Source organism: Jaculus jaculus, chromosome X (genome assembly GCF_020740685.1).
Source record: "Jaculus jaculus isolate mJacJac1 chromosome X, mJacJac1.mat.Y.cur, whole genome shotgun sequence".
Taxonomy (NCBI): Eukaryota; Metazoa; Chordata; class Mammalia; order Rodentia; family Dipodidae; genus Jaculus; species Jaculus jaculus.
Genome location: NC_059125.1, coordinates 65,039,018 through 65,053,851, shown reverse-complemented (window position 1 = coordinate 65,053,851; position 14,834 = coordinate 65,039,018). Strand labels below are relative to the sequence as shown.

At 39.2% G+C, this 14,834-nt stretch overlaps 1 protein-coding gene and 1 pseudogene across 2 annotated transcripts in view; both read left to right on the top strand.

Annotated features, from left to right (window-relative positions):
* The window catches only part of LOC101597314 (histone deacetylase 8), a 318,694-nt gene that overhangs the window by 142,276 nt on the left and 161,584 nt on the right, over positions 1-14,834 (top strand). The gene's annotated exons all lie outside the window — the stretch shown is intronic.
* On the top strand, positions 11,899-11,993 carry LOC123457030 (annotated as a pseudogene).

Here is a 14,834-nt window from a genome sequence, read left to right as displayed (position 1 = left end):
AACAGAAGGAAAAAAGTGGAAATCTTAACAGATTTTTTGAAATTAAACAACACACTCAACCAATGAGTCAAAGAAGAAATCACCAAGGAAATTAGAAAATACCTCAGGATGAATGAAAGTAGAAACATAATATAGCAGAACTTATGAGATGCAGCAGAAACCATGCTCAAAGGGAAATTTATACCTGTAAGTGCCAACATTACAAAAAAAAGAAATATCACAAATCAATAGCTTGCCTTTACACTTTGAGGGGCTAAAAATAAGTATAACTAAATCCAAAGCTAACAGAAGGAAGAAAATAATAAAGAGTAGAATCAAGTGAATGAGCTAGACTGGAAAAAATAACAGAATCAATAAAAGCAAAAGCCATTTCTTTGAAAAACATCAACAAAATTGACAAACTTTTAGCTAGACTAACAAAAAGAAAGATGAAAATAACTAGTTAAATCAGAAATAATTGGCCTTACAGAAATGAACAGGATAAAATACTATTAACAATTATAAGGTAGGAAATTCGACAGCCTTAATGAAATGGGCAAGTTCCTAGTAAGAAATTACCTTCACTGACTGAAGAGAAATATAAAATTTGGCACACTCTCCTGTTGCTGTTGTTCATCTGATATTGGCCAGGAGATGGTTTCCACCCTCTGCTCATGTCATCATTTTTTCCTGCCATCATAGAGCTTTCCCTCAAGTCTGTAAGCCAAAATAAACCCTTTTCCCCCACAAGCTGCTCTTGGTCAGGTCTTTTCTGCCAGCAATGTGAACCTGACTACAACAGTAAAATTGGTACCAAGAAGTGGGATTATTACTGCTAGACACCTGACTGTGGCTTTTGGCCTTTTTGAGCTGATGTTTTAGAGGACTGCAGAAAGATTTGAAGCCTTAGCCTAAGAGATGTCTTGCAGTATTGTAAGTACAGCTTCATAGACTATTCTGGTCAGAGATGAAAGCCCTGAATGCAGTAAGAACTACAGACTGTGAGGTTTGTCTTATGAGGAGAAGAAAGTGCTGTCTGAACTGGGCTGAGACAGTTTGTATGAGAAACTTGCTGTTATACCCTAGTCTTGAGAACTTGTTCAGGGTTGCACTGTATACAAATGGACTAGTGAGCACAGGGATATGGCACAGAAATATAAAATTTCATGAAAGGGCTGGAGAGATGGCTTAGCAGTTAAGCGCTTGCCTATGAAACCTAAGGACCCTGGTTCGAGGCTCGGTTCCCCAGGTCCCACGTTAGCCAGATGCACAAGGGGGCGCACGCGTCTGGAGTTCGTTTGCAGAGGCTGGAAGCCCTGGCGCGCCCATTCTCTCTCCCTCTATCTGTCTTTCTCTCTGTGTCTGTCGCTCTCAAATAAATAAATAAAAAATGAACAACAAAATTTCATGAAAATTAAAACAAGTATATTAGTTACTATTCTCATTGCTGTGACCAATATCTGACAAAAAGCAACTTAAGGCAGGAAGGGTTTATTTGGACTCATGTATTGAGAGAGCACTGCCAGTCAATCATGGCAGAGAAGACATGGCAGGCAGGATGTGGGGAAAAACAGGTGGGTGAGGTGGGTGGTTACCTTTTGTGTGCATTCAGAAAGCAAAGAGCTCAGACTGGACCCTGGGACAGGCTATAACCCAAAACACCTGTCCCTTCCTCCAGCAACTTCCTTCATCTAGTGTCTAGCTCATCAAAGTTTCACAGTCCTCCCCAATTTTTTTTAATATTACAAAAAAAAAAAAAACTGGAGAGAAGGCTTAGCAGTTAAGGTGCTTGCCTGCAAAGCCAAAGGACCAAGGTTCAGTTCCCCATTACCCATGTAAGCCAGATGCACAAGGTAGTACATGCATCTGGAGTTTGTTTGCAGTGGCTTGATGCCCTGGTGCACCCATTGTCTTCCTCTCTTTCTCTCTCTCTCCCTCCCTCCCTCCCTCTCCCCCTCTCTGTCAAGTAAATAAATAAATAAAAATTTTAAAATCTTTTTTAAAAACCCTCCCAAAACACTACCACCTGCCGAGGACTAAATATTCAAACTTATGAGCCTATGGGTGTCATTTTACATTCCAACTATAACAAAAAGATTCAATCAGTAATCAAATCTTCTCAATGAATACAAAGCCCTGGCTCCTTAGGTGAATTCTAACAAACATTTTAAAGAAAATTTACACTAATCCTTCTCAAGCTCTTCCAAATAATTGAGCAAATAATTAATTCAGCTGAAAATGGATCATCAATTAGATATGACAGCTAAAACTATAAAAATGTTAGAAAACAGCCAATTATAGTGGCACACACCTTTAATCTCAGCACTTGGGAGGCAGAGGTAGGAGGATTGCTGTAGTTTGAGGCCACCCTGAGACTACATAGTGAATTCCAGGTCAGTCTGAGCTAGAGTGAAACCCTACCTCAAAAAAGCAAAAAAAAAAAAAAAAAAAGGTAGAAAACAAACTCACATGGATTATTAGATCTGACACTAAAATGCATGAGCAATAAAAGAAAACATTAGATAAGTTGTTATGTATCACAATTAAAAACATTTTGCTAAAAGCCGGGAATGGTGGCACCCACCTTTAATCCCAGCATTCAGGAGTCAGAGGATGACCGTGAGTTCGAGGCCACCCTGAAACTCCATGGTGAATTCTAGGTCATCCTGGGTTAGAGTGAGACAGACCCTACCTTGCAAAACAAACAAACAAAAAAAACCAAAACCACATTTTGCTATAGAAGACATTACCAAAAAAAGAAAAGAATCAACTAGATATCTAAAAAAAGTTCTGCTGGACATGGTGGTACACACCTTTAATCCCAGCCCTTGGGAGGAACTCACTGTGAGTTTAAGGCCACCCTGAAACTACATAGTGAATTGCAGGTCAGCCCAGACTAGAGCAATACCCTACCTTGAAAAATAAAAAAAAAAAATCAATAAAAATATGTTCAAATCACATCTAATAAGGATTTAATATCTGTAACAACTCAACTACAAAAACATAACCCATTTTAAAAGTTATAAAGGGAATTCAATAGACATGAAAAGATGCTCAGCTTCATTGGTCATTGTGGAAATATAATTTAACAACACAATGAGATACCACATCTTAACTACTAGGATGGCTATTATTTAAAAAGTGGAAAATAACAAGTGCTATTGATGGTGTGGAGGAATTGGAACCCTCATACATTGATGTTGGGAATACAAAAGTACATGTCCATTGCTTGACAGTTCCTTAAGCCATTAAATATTTAATGCTTTATGACCCAAGAATTAGACTCCTAGTTATATAACTAAAACAATTGAAAACAGAAATTCAAACAAATATGTGCCAGTGTTTATAGATTATTATTTACAGTAGCCAAAAGGTAGGAACACCCAAATAGTGATCAAAAGATGAATAAAAAGGGCTAGAGAGATGGCTTGGCAGTTAAGACATTTGCCTGTAAAGCCAAAGGACCTGGGTTCGAGTCCCCAGTATTCACATGAAGCCAGATGCACAAGGGGGCACATATGTCTGGAGTTCATTTGCACTGGCTGGAGGCTCTAGTGTGCCCATTCTTTCTCTTCTCTTCTCTTTTTTCTCTCTCTCTCTCTCTGTCTGCCTTTTTTTTCTCTTTCTATCTCTCAAATAAATAAAAATAAAAAAATAAAATATTTTTTAAAGATGAATAAAGAAAGATATGGTATAAGCATACAATGAAATGCTATTCAAACATTTAAAAAGAACAAAGTTCTGATGCATATCACAACATAGATGAATTTTGAAAACATTACACTTAATGAAATCAAGCAAGATACAAAATCACAAAGAATGTCTGAATCCACTTCTTTCTAAAGTAGATTCAAAATTACTAAGGCCTGGGAAAAGAGAATTGGCAGGGGATGGTTCTTAGTGTATATAGCATTTTTCTTAGGGGTAATATAAAAGCCTGATAAATAAATAGTGGTGATGTTTAAAGTGTTATGAATGTGATTCATACTAGTGAACTGAACACTCAAGATGGTTGCAATGGCATATTTTACGTTTTAGAAATCTTATAAAAGTAATATGAAAATAGCCAGGTGTAGTGACCCACACCTTTAATCCCAGCACTTGGGAAGCTAGAGTAGGAAGATTGTTGTGAGTTCAACACCAGCTTGAGACTACATAGTAAATTTCAGGTCATCCTGGGCTAGAACAAGACCCTACCTCAAAAAATATGAAAATAATCAAAAAAATTAAAAACAAAAGCATATCATGAGTTATCAAACAATATGTACAAAATTTTAAAGAAGGAAATCAAACAGGGTATGTACTCAGGCCAAAATGGAATCAAATAGGATACCAATGAAGGAAAGATAATAATCCATAGGTCAAAGTGGAGATTTTTATATTTTTTTATTTTTTTGGTTTTTCAAGGTAGGGTCTCATTCTAACCCAGGCTAACCTGGAATTCAATATGGAGTCTCAGGGTGGCCTCGAACTCACGGCGATCCTCTCTGTCTCCCAAGTGCTGGGATTAAAGGCATACGCCACCATGCCCAGCCAAAGTGGAGATTTTTTTTTTTTTAATTTGAGAGCGACAGACACAGAGAGAAAGACAGATAGAGGAAGAGAGAGAGAGAATGGGTGCGCCAGGGCTTCCAGCCTCTGCAAACGAACTCCAGACGCATGCGCCCCCTTGTGCATCTGGCTAACGTGGGACCTGGGGAACCAAGCCTCGAACCGGGGTCCTTAGGCTTCACAGGCAAGCGCTTAACTGCTAAGCCATCTCTCCAGCCCTAAAGTGGAGATTTTTAAAAGACATTAAACTGAACTAAAATGAAAATAAAATGTGTCAAAATTTTTAGGACACAGCTAAAACAGGGGGAAACTTATAACATTAAATCCTTAATTTAAAAGATGATAGTTTTGGGCTGGAGAGATGACTTAGTGGTTAAGGCATTTGTCTGCAAAGCCAAAGGACCCAGGTTTGATTCTCCAGAACCCATGTACGCCAGATATACATGGTGGCACATGCATCTGGAATTTGTTTGTATACCCATTCTTTCTCTCTCTGTATCTGCCTCTTCCTCTTGCTCTTTCTCATAAATAAATAAATTTAATAAGAGATGAGAGATTTAATTTAAGCAACCACCTTAACAAATTGAAAAAAAATAAACCCAAAGCAAGTAGAAAGAAATAGTAAAGAGATGAAATAAAAAACAATAATAATAACTAATAATAATTAGTAAGTCAGTAAAATTGAAGGTGATTCCCTGGGAAAATGATGGGATTGATAAATCTATAGTAAGACAGATGTAGAAAAATCAGAACTCACAAATTATCAACACCAGGTATGAAATATCACCACAGCCCTTGCAAACATTAAAAGAATACTAATACAGGCTGGAGGGGTGGCTTAGCACTTAAGGTGTTTGCCTGCAAAGCCAAAGGACCCAGGTTTGATTCCCCAGAACCCATGTTAGCCAGATGCACAAGGGGACACACGCATCTAGAGTTTGTTTGCAGTGGCTAGAAGCCCCGATGTGCCCAATTCTCTCTCTCTCTCTCCCTCTTTCTCTGTCAAATAAATAAATATATATAAATAAAATATTTAAAAGAATACTAACACAATACAACAAACAGATATACTTAGACTCAGCATCTTAGATGAAATGGACTAATTCTTCAAAAACCACAAGCTACCATAACTCACCAAATGTGAAATAAATTGAACATCTCCATAGCTATTAAAGAAACTAATTTAACACCTCCCCCAAGAAAGTAACTCTGCTGCAAAGCTAGATGTGTTCACTGGGGAATGCTGTCAAACATGTAAAGAACTCGCACCAATTCTACACAATCTTCCCGAAAGCAAGAGGAAAACCTCCCAGCTCTATTTATTAAGGCAGTATTATCTTGATACCCAAACCAGGTATAGAAAAAGAAAAACCAACTTCCTTGTTCTTATCTTTGTGTTTCTAAAAGACACAGCAGACATCATCTAAGGAGCATACAAAACAGAAAGAAAATGTAACTCTCTCTATTTGTAACTGACAGGACTGTATACATAGAAAATCTCAAAGAATCTACAAAAACCTCCTCAAACTAATAAATGAGTTCAGCAGTGTTGTAGGTTACAACATAACCATACAAAATCAATTCTAGCTGGGCCTGGTATTACATACTTATAGTCCCAGCACTTGTAAGGCTGAAGTAAGAGGATTGCTTGAGCCCATGAGTTTAAAACCAGCACAGGTAACACAGTGAAAACTGTCTCAGAAATTTTTTTTTAATCAGCAATGAACATTACACTATCATTGGGCACACTGAACCCAAAATTGAGGATATAATTATATTTATAATTGATTTTGAGGGATTTTATGAATTTGCATGTGTGGTGAGTGTGTGTTTTGAGGCAGGGTATCACTTTATAGGCTAGACTAGCCTAGAACTCACTATACAGTCAAGGCTGGCCATGACATAACAATCCTCCTACCTCAGCCTCCTGGATTCCTTTATTACAGGCTTCTACTACTGCACCCAGCTATTATCAGTTTTTAAATGATTAGGAGTAAATCTCAGAAAACAGATAACTAGACATATATGATGAAAACTAAAACACAATTAAAGAAATCAAAGCACTAATTACATGGAGAGACATACTGTGTTCATAAATTGGAATTCAACATACTAAATATGTCCCATATCTCCAATTTTATGTATAAATTTAACATAGTTATAAATATTCTCACATGATCTTTTGAATATTTAGACAAGATTATAGAAAAATTTATATGGAAGAACGAAGGCGTTATAATAGCTTAGAATATTTATAAGGATAAAGTGGAAGTAATCATTCTACCGATTTTAAATGTTAATATGTAACTACAATAATGAAGACTGTGTGGTATTCAGAGAAATAAACACATTAGGGCTAGAGAGATGCTTCAGTGGTTAAGGCACTTTTGCCCATAAAGCCTAACGACCTGAGTTTGATTTCTCAGTACCCATGTAAAGCCAGACATACAAACTGGTGCATGCATCTGGAATTTGCAGCAGCTGGAGGCCCTGGTGGGCCTATTTTCTCTCTCTCTCCTCTCTCTCTGTCCCTCCCTCCCTCCTTCCTCTCCCACTTTCCATAGGTCATGGTGGTACATGCCTTTAATCCAGCACTCAGGAGACTGAGGTAGGAGAATCACTATGAATTCAAGGCCAGCCTGAGATACGCTTCCAGGTTAGCCTGGACTAGAGCGAGACCCTACCTCAAAAAACAACAACAAAAAGAGGCCGGAGTGATGCCTCAGTGGTCAAAGTGCTTGCCTTTAGCCTTATGACCCAGGTTCAGTTCCCTAGTACCCACACCCACGTAAAGCTGGATGCAAAAAGTAGTGCATGCACCTGAAGTTTGTTTGCAGTGGCTAAAGGTCCTAGTGAACCTACTTTGACTCTGTGTCTGTTTCTGTGTCTCTTTTGCTTGCAAATAAATAAAATATTTTTAAAAGAAAGAAAGAAAGAAACACATTAAAGAAACAGAATCGCGATCTCAAAAATAGACCCATATAAATATGGCCAACTGATTTTTAACTAAAGTTCAAAAGCAGTTCAGTGAAAGAAAGACAGCATTTTCAGTAAGTAATGCTGGAGCTGTAAAACACCCCTTGGTAGGTTAGTAAATTTAGTTTAAGAATAAATGGAAATTGTTGCATTGTTTTTCAGCTTTTTTCTAGACTTAAAAGTTTTCAAAATAAAAATTGAGGGGAGCCAGGCATGGGGGCGCATGCCTTTAATCCCAGCACTTGGGAGGCAGAGGTAGGAGGATCACTGCGAGTTCAAGGCCACCCTGAGACTCCATAGTGAATTCCAGGTTAGCCTGGGCTAGAATGAGACCCTACCTCGAAAAACCAAAAAAAAAATTAATTGAGGGGAAGAGATATAAAATTTATTATGATTACATTTATTTGCGGTGGAAGAGACAATTGGCTGGTAACCAGCCTTCCCTCTCTCAGTGCATTTCTATTCCAAGATCAGAAACTGAACTAGTTGCATAAAGTTAGTGATGAACATAGAGTTAAAGTGAAATAAAGTAGAATGGCAAAGCCTGGGCATAAAGATGAGGCCCTACTCCAGAACTGGATGTATTTCCTTATCGACCATACTATTTGTGCCCCCCCATATGCTAATCCCACCTGGTCTATCTGGCTGTCGCTGTCCAGCCACTGCTCAGGTGGATACCCCTCTGTCCTGCATTCTTTCCCATACCTTTGCACAGTTGGGGGCAGAAGGTCCTGGACAAACAGTAACATGTTATCTAGCTAATTCTTCTTTTTCAAATGATCTGTCCAGCGGCTGCCTCTCTGTAACACATTATTCTTCCACGGTTTCTAGTAAGATGATTAGAATACAGATTGTTCAGGTACATTCTAGTCCTGCAAGTCCTCCCCTGATCACAGTGATTACCCACAGGCATTTCCTAAGGCTCCATCAACAACATAGCTCCAGCCAAATCATGGTGTTCCTTCACTCCCACACTCATTCTAGTCTTATCTCCAAATCCTGGGGCCACCCTGCTGTATCCTAGATGCTTGACTACTTTCTTTCCTTAGTTTGTTTTAATTTTGCCAACCTCAATCATAGATAGATTTTTTCCCCAATATACTGGAAGTGTTACTGCTTCTTCTAGTGTCTTTGCGACTGCTCTACAAATGTATTTTTACAATCAGTGTGAGCTAAAGAAGGTATAATAGATAAAATGATAAAATTAGATCATCCATATGAAAGTGCTTTGAAAGTTAAAAGCACTGAATAAATGTAAGAGGTTATTATTGTTGTGATGTAGTAGGTAAAGCCAGTGTCTGCTCTTGAACAGACCTCAGGATAGCAGCACTTGAAGATCCTTAGGCTCATCTGCTTTGTAGTTTTGCTACCACATTTTCCTCACATTTTCTTCAGTCCCATCATGGGCTAAGAAGTCTCTGAGGAGTGAATCCATTCTGTCACAGACCAATTTGTAAAGCTGAACTCAAAGTGACCATTTATAGTTAACAATACATTTGATAAGACTAGATCCTCACTGTTTGCATTACAGCCTTTCTGGATGGTGGGTCTTCCCATTCAAGAGACCATTAGAAACTAGAAGGCTGTTTGGTAAATGCATAATTAAAGGAAAGGAGTTGGATAGTCCCTAGATTTTTTTTTTTTCAAATCAAACCTAGGTAACTGATACACTGAGCTCCCTTGTAGCAGGAGCGTTCTGTCTAGAGAAGTGCAGAGCCATTATCTAGAGACAGGTAAGGCTCTCCATGGCCATCCCTAGGCATGTACAGACAAATCCTCTGTCATCAACTCTGCTCACTTCGCCAGTCACCTAAAGAAGCTGCCTTGACAGTGTTACCTTAAGACGACCACACTCCCCTTTCCCACACTGTAGTTCATGTTCACTTCCTTAACATTTTATTGCTATCATTTCTTGGCAGCTTAGTACCTCCACCTCCCAATATATGTGCAGGACTGTGTTCCCTACTTCAAAATTCACTCATTCAAGAGTATCCAAAAGAAATTCAGCTTCAGTACATCAGCTTTTCCACCCACTTTACCCATTTCATAAACATCCAAAGTATCCTCTAGTGCCTTTAGAACACTAAAAGCCAACCCGTTGCTTTAGTGCAGAACTGTGGGTGCTACCCAAAGGCAGAAAGGAATGCTTGCAAGTTGGAACCCAGCTCCAACCATTTGGGAACCAGAAATATAGGTTAACTTTCTAACACAGTAAGAAAATGAAAGCTTAGAAAGATAAATGATTCACTAGAATAGCCTATATACAGGGCCAGGCATATAGTAGGCCCACAACAATCATTTGCAAAGAGAGAAGCTAATTGTCCAAAATCTCCCAAATAATAAGTGGCAAAGGCAAAACTCGCAAGCCCTGTTGTTTCTCCTTTAACACAGAGCCTTAAAAGCCATCAGCTCACATGTTTTACTTTCCATCCTCCTCTTATGAAGGATTTTGTAAGGAGGAACAGAAGGGACTTTCTGTGCTCTTATTTCATTGTGAACTGGAACTTGTTGACTTCAGGGTCAGAGTAAATTTCCTTGAAGCTTTTCCCAAACCTCTGCCTCTGAGCCCCCAGAGGCCTTTGCTTGATTAAATTCTGCTTTTTATTATCATCTGTGCATCCTTATCTTCTATTTCTGCTTGCTTGAACACAAACTGTTGAAGTGTAAGCTTACTCATCTTTATATCGCCCACAGGCAGTACCCAGCACAGAGCCTAACACACAGTAAGTATTCAACAAATTTTGGACTTGAGCTGGATTCCACTGACTCCAGCTTCTATGATTTTTCCCAACCTGGCTCTGTCTACTGTCTGTAATTCCTATTAATCTTTTTATACTACAGTCTGAGAGAAATTACATATGGTACTCTCAAAACACATTGAAACTATTTTTTATATTTTTTTATTTTAGAGAGAGAGAGAGAGAGAGAATTGGCATGCCAGGGCCTCAGCCATTACAATCGAACTCTAGACACTTGTGCCACCTAGTGGACAACTGCAACCTTGTGCTTGCCTCACCTTTGTGAGTCTGGCTTACATGGGATCTGGAGAGTCGAACATGGGTCCTTAGGCTTTACTTTGCAGGCAAACACCTTAACTACAAAGCAACATTCCCAGCCCAGTGAAACTATTTAAAAATCTCTTTTTCTTCTTTCCTTTTCTACTTCCCTTGCATCCATTCACAGTTATATCTTGACATCTGGATGCTGGAGATGCGACAGGTGACACAGTTCCTACCTTTTAGAACATACAAATCTAGGGTTAGAGAGATTGCTTAGTGGTTAATGCGAAGCCAAAGGACCCAGGTTCAATTCCCCAGGACCCACATAAGCCAAGTGCACAAGGTGGTGCATGTGCGTGGTGTTTGTTTATAGTGGCTGAAGTGCCCTGGCATGCCTATTCTCTCTGTCTCTCTATCTGCCTTTCTCAAATAAATAAATAAATAATTTAAAAAGAACTTACAAAATATAAAGCTAAGGTGAGTTCAGTCCCTGACACTATATATACCCAGTTTAGTGATGTAGGCCTTTAATACCAGATCTTTGAAGGTAAAGGCTGGATTTCCGGAAGTTCAAGCTCATCCTTGGCTACATGGTGAGTTTGAGGCCAGAGTGGGATACAAGATCCTGTCTCAAAAATTTTTTGTAAATAGGAGATTAAAAGTAAGTCTACAAGGCTGGAGAGATGGCTTAGCATTTAAAGCACTTGCCTGCAAAGCCTAAGGACCCAGGTTTGATTTCCCAGTACCCATGTAAGCCAGATGTACATGGTGGCACATGCGTCTGGAGTTCATTTGCAGTGGCTAGTGGCTCTGGTGCACCCATTCTTTTGATCTGCCTCTTTCTCTCCCTGCCCCTCCCTCCCCCCTCTCATAAATAAAATTTTAAAAAAATGAAATGTCCTTAAAGGTTAAAAAAAAGTAAGTCTAGGACTGGAGAGATGGCTTAGCAGTTCTTGCCTGTGAAGCCTAAGGACCCCGGTTTCAGGCTCGATTCCCCAGGACCCATGTAAGCCGGACGCACAAGGGGGTGCATGCATCTGGAGTTTGTTTGCAATGGCTGGATGCCCTGGCGCGCCCATTCTCTCTCTCTCTCTACCTCTTTCTCTCTCTGTCTGTCACTTTCAAATAAATAAATAAAAAATGAACAAAAAATTTTTAATTAAAAATAAATTTTCAAAAGTAAGTCTAGCCAGGTATGGTGGCACACACCTTTAATCCTAGCACTCAGGAGGCAGAGATAGGAGGATCTCTGTGAGTTCAAAGTCACCCTGAGACTACATAGTGAATTCCAGGTCAGCCCAAGCTAGAGTGAAACCCTACCTCAAAAAAACAAAAAAAAAAGTCTACTATAAAATAGTTACATATTGCATTAATTGCAAAGAAATAAATAAGCATCACTTCTTGGCCTTTTGGCTAAGATCAAGTGTAGTATCTGTTTTTATCAGAAAGAAATAAGTAGATGATACATATAGGTCAGGACTAATCTCTGTGCAGGGTCAAGGAAGGATGAAAGATGCAAAGATCCCAGTCAAAGAGCTGCATTCAAGTCAGAGGGAACAGTATATGAAAAGGAGGAAAGCATACTCCAGAAAAGGCAAAAATGCCTATATAAATGGAGTATGTGGCTTGGAGCAAGAACAGGGGCCTGGGTTGAGATCAGGTGGGAATTTCAGCATGCCCAATTTTGTAGGCTCAGTCTGACTTTGGGTGCCAGAGAGATTTTAAGTAGAGGAGTCATAGACAGGTATCACTTAATAATGGGAATATATTTTGAGCAGTGTGCTTTTGTGTGATTTAATCACTGCATAAACACCAGGGTAGAAGGTACTTACACAAACCTAGATGGTATAGGTCAGTCACTCCACACAGGTTCTTGATACAATGGAAGAGAGATTGGATAAACACTAGATATATGAAGCTGCTACTGCCACCATCACACACCATACTATTTTTATTGTTCTTATCATTGCTTGTTTGTTTTACTTACCAAAAATGCAGGATAGTTGGGTGTGGTGGCACACATCTCTAATCCCAGCACTCAGGAGGCAGAGATAGGTGGATCACTGTGAGTTCAAGACCACCCTGATACTACATAGTGAATTCCATGTCAGCCTGGGCTAGAGTGAGACTCTACCTCAAAAAGAAAAAAAACTCAAAAAGAAAAAAAACTCAAAAAGAAAAAAAAAGAAAGAAAGAAAGAAAGAAAGAAAGAAAGAAAGAAAGAAAGAAAGAAAAGAAAAGAAAAAAATAGGCTATTGCTAGGAATCCCAGGTTAGCCTGAAACTTGCAGCAATCCTCCTGCCTCAGCCACCAGAATTACAGACATGTGCTGTCACACACAGCTACCATGCTACTATATAGTGAGCTTCAAAAAAAAAAAAAAAAAACAAAAAACAATGCATCCTAAAATAACAGCATTGTGGGCTAGGAAGATTTCTCAGTGGTTAAAGGTGGTTGCTTACAAAGTGTGATGGCTTGAGTTCCATTCCCCAGTAGTACCCATATAAAACTAGATGCACTAAGTGGCACATATGTCTGGAGTTTGTAGCAGCAAGAGGTCCCAGCACATCTGTACTTGCTCACTCTCTCTCTCTCATTTGAAAATATAAATAAAATAAAAGCAATAATATAGTATAGCAAGTTCTTCTTTTTTATTATTTTTTGAGGTAAGGTCTCACTCTAGCCTAGGCTGACCTGGAACTCACTCTGTAGCCCCAAGCTGACTTAAAACTCACAGAGATTCTCCTACCTTTGCTCTTGAGTGCTAGGACTAAAGGCATGCACCACCAAGCCCCTGGCTAATATAGTAAATTCTTAAACATAGCAATTTATTATTATTTTAAAGTCTGTACTGTTCATAATTGTATTGGTATGCTTTCCCATAACTGGCAGCTCAGTAGGTTGGTTTACATCAACATCACACAAGTACATATGAGTAGTGTCTATACTCCAACATTATGACATCTATGATGTCAGTAGGCAAGAATTTTCCAGTTTCATTTTAATCTTATAGAACAACCATGTATATGTAGTCTTTGGCTGACCAAAATTTCATTATGAAGCACATGACTGTAATTGACATGCTTAAAAGACACTGCCAAATGTTGTTATCCAGACTGTGTGGAACATAGCAGGCTCATATAACCCACTTCATAAGTTAATACAGCGATCCAGGTGGTAACTAATGAGGGCCTACCTTAGGGTGATAGGTGCAAAGATAAAGAAAGTGATTGAAGCCAGGTGTGGTAGCTCATGCTTATATCCCCACCACTCAGGAGACTAAGGTAGGAGGATCTCTGTGAGTTATAAGTCATCCTGGGCTAGAGTGAGACCCTACCCCAAACAGGAAGGAGAAAGGGAAGGACAAAAGGAAGGAAGACAGTAACTCAAGAGAGATTTAGATATTTGAAAGATTTTGTTGATCATTTGAATAAGGAGCCTTCTTATCTTACTGCTTTGGAAAGTAGACAGGGGCTGGAGAGATGGCTTAGAGGTTAAGGTGCTTGCCTGTGAAGCCTAAGGACCCAGGTTCGATTCTCCAGGTGCCCCGTTAGCCAAATGTACATCATCTGGAGTGCATGCATCTGGAGTTCATTTGCACTAGATAGAGGCCCTGGTGTGCCCATTCTCTCTCTCTTTCTCCCTCCATCCCTCTGTCTCTAATAAATAAATAAACAAATAAAACAATTTTTAAAAATTTTTAAAAAGAAAGTAAACATACTCAGCAGTTATATTGACAAAAGATCATTTTGTTTTGTAGGGATTTTTTTTGGTTTTGTTGTTGTTTATTTATTTATTATTTATTTATTTTGGTTTTACAAGGTAGGGTCTCACTCTGGTCCAGGCTGACCTGGATTTCACTATGTAGTCTCAGGGTGGTCTCGAACTCATGGCGATCCTCCTACCTCTGCCTCCTGAGAGCTGGAATTAAAGGTGTGCGTCACCACACCTGGCTTGTTGTTGCTTATTTTTGAGAAGGTGTCACTATGTAGCCTTAGCTGGCCTAGAACTCATTATATAGATGAGCCTGGCTTCAAACTCACTATGATCCTCTTGACTCTGCCTCTGTGTGCTGGGATTACAGGCAGATGCCACCACTCCATACTGATAAAAGATCAGTTTTGTACTGCAATTCAACTTTGATTTTCTAACCACTTGTCACATTGTTCTCCATTCCTACTCGACTTTTCATAATTTTCAGCACTCCTCACAGCTTGTACCTTCTCCCATATCATCCAAGTCCAGCCCTTCCTTTTTGTACCTAATCTCTTGCCTTGCCAAGCCATGTCCAGTCTGCTCTGGGTTACTATAACTGTAAGCTAGCTGGTT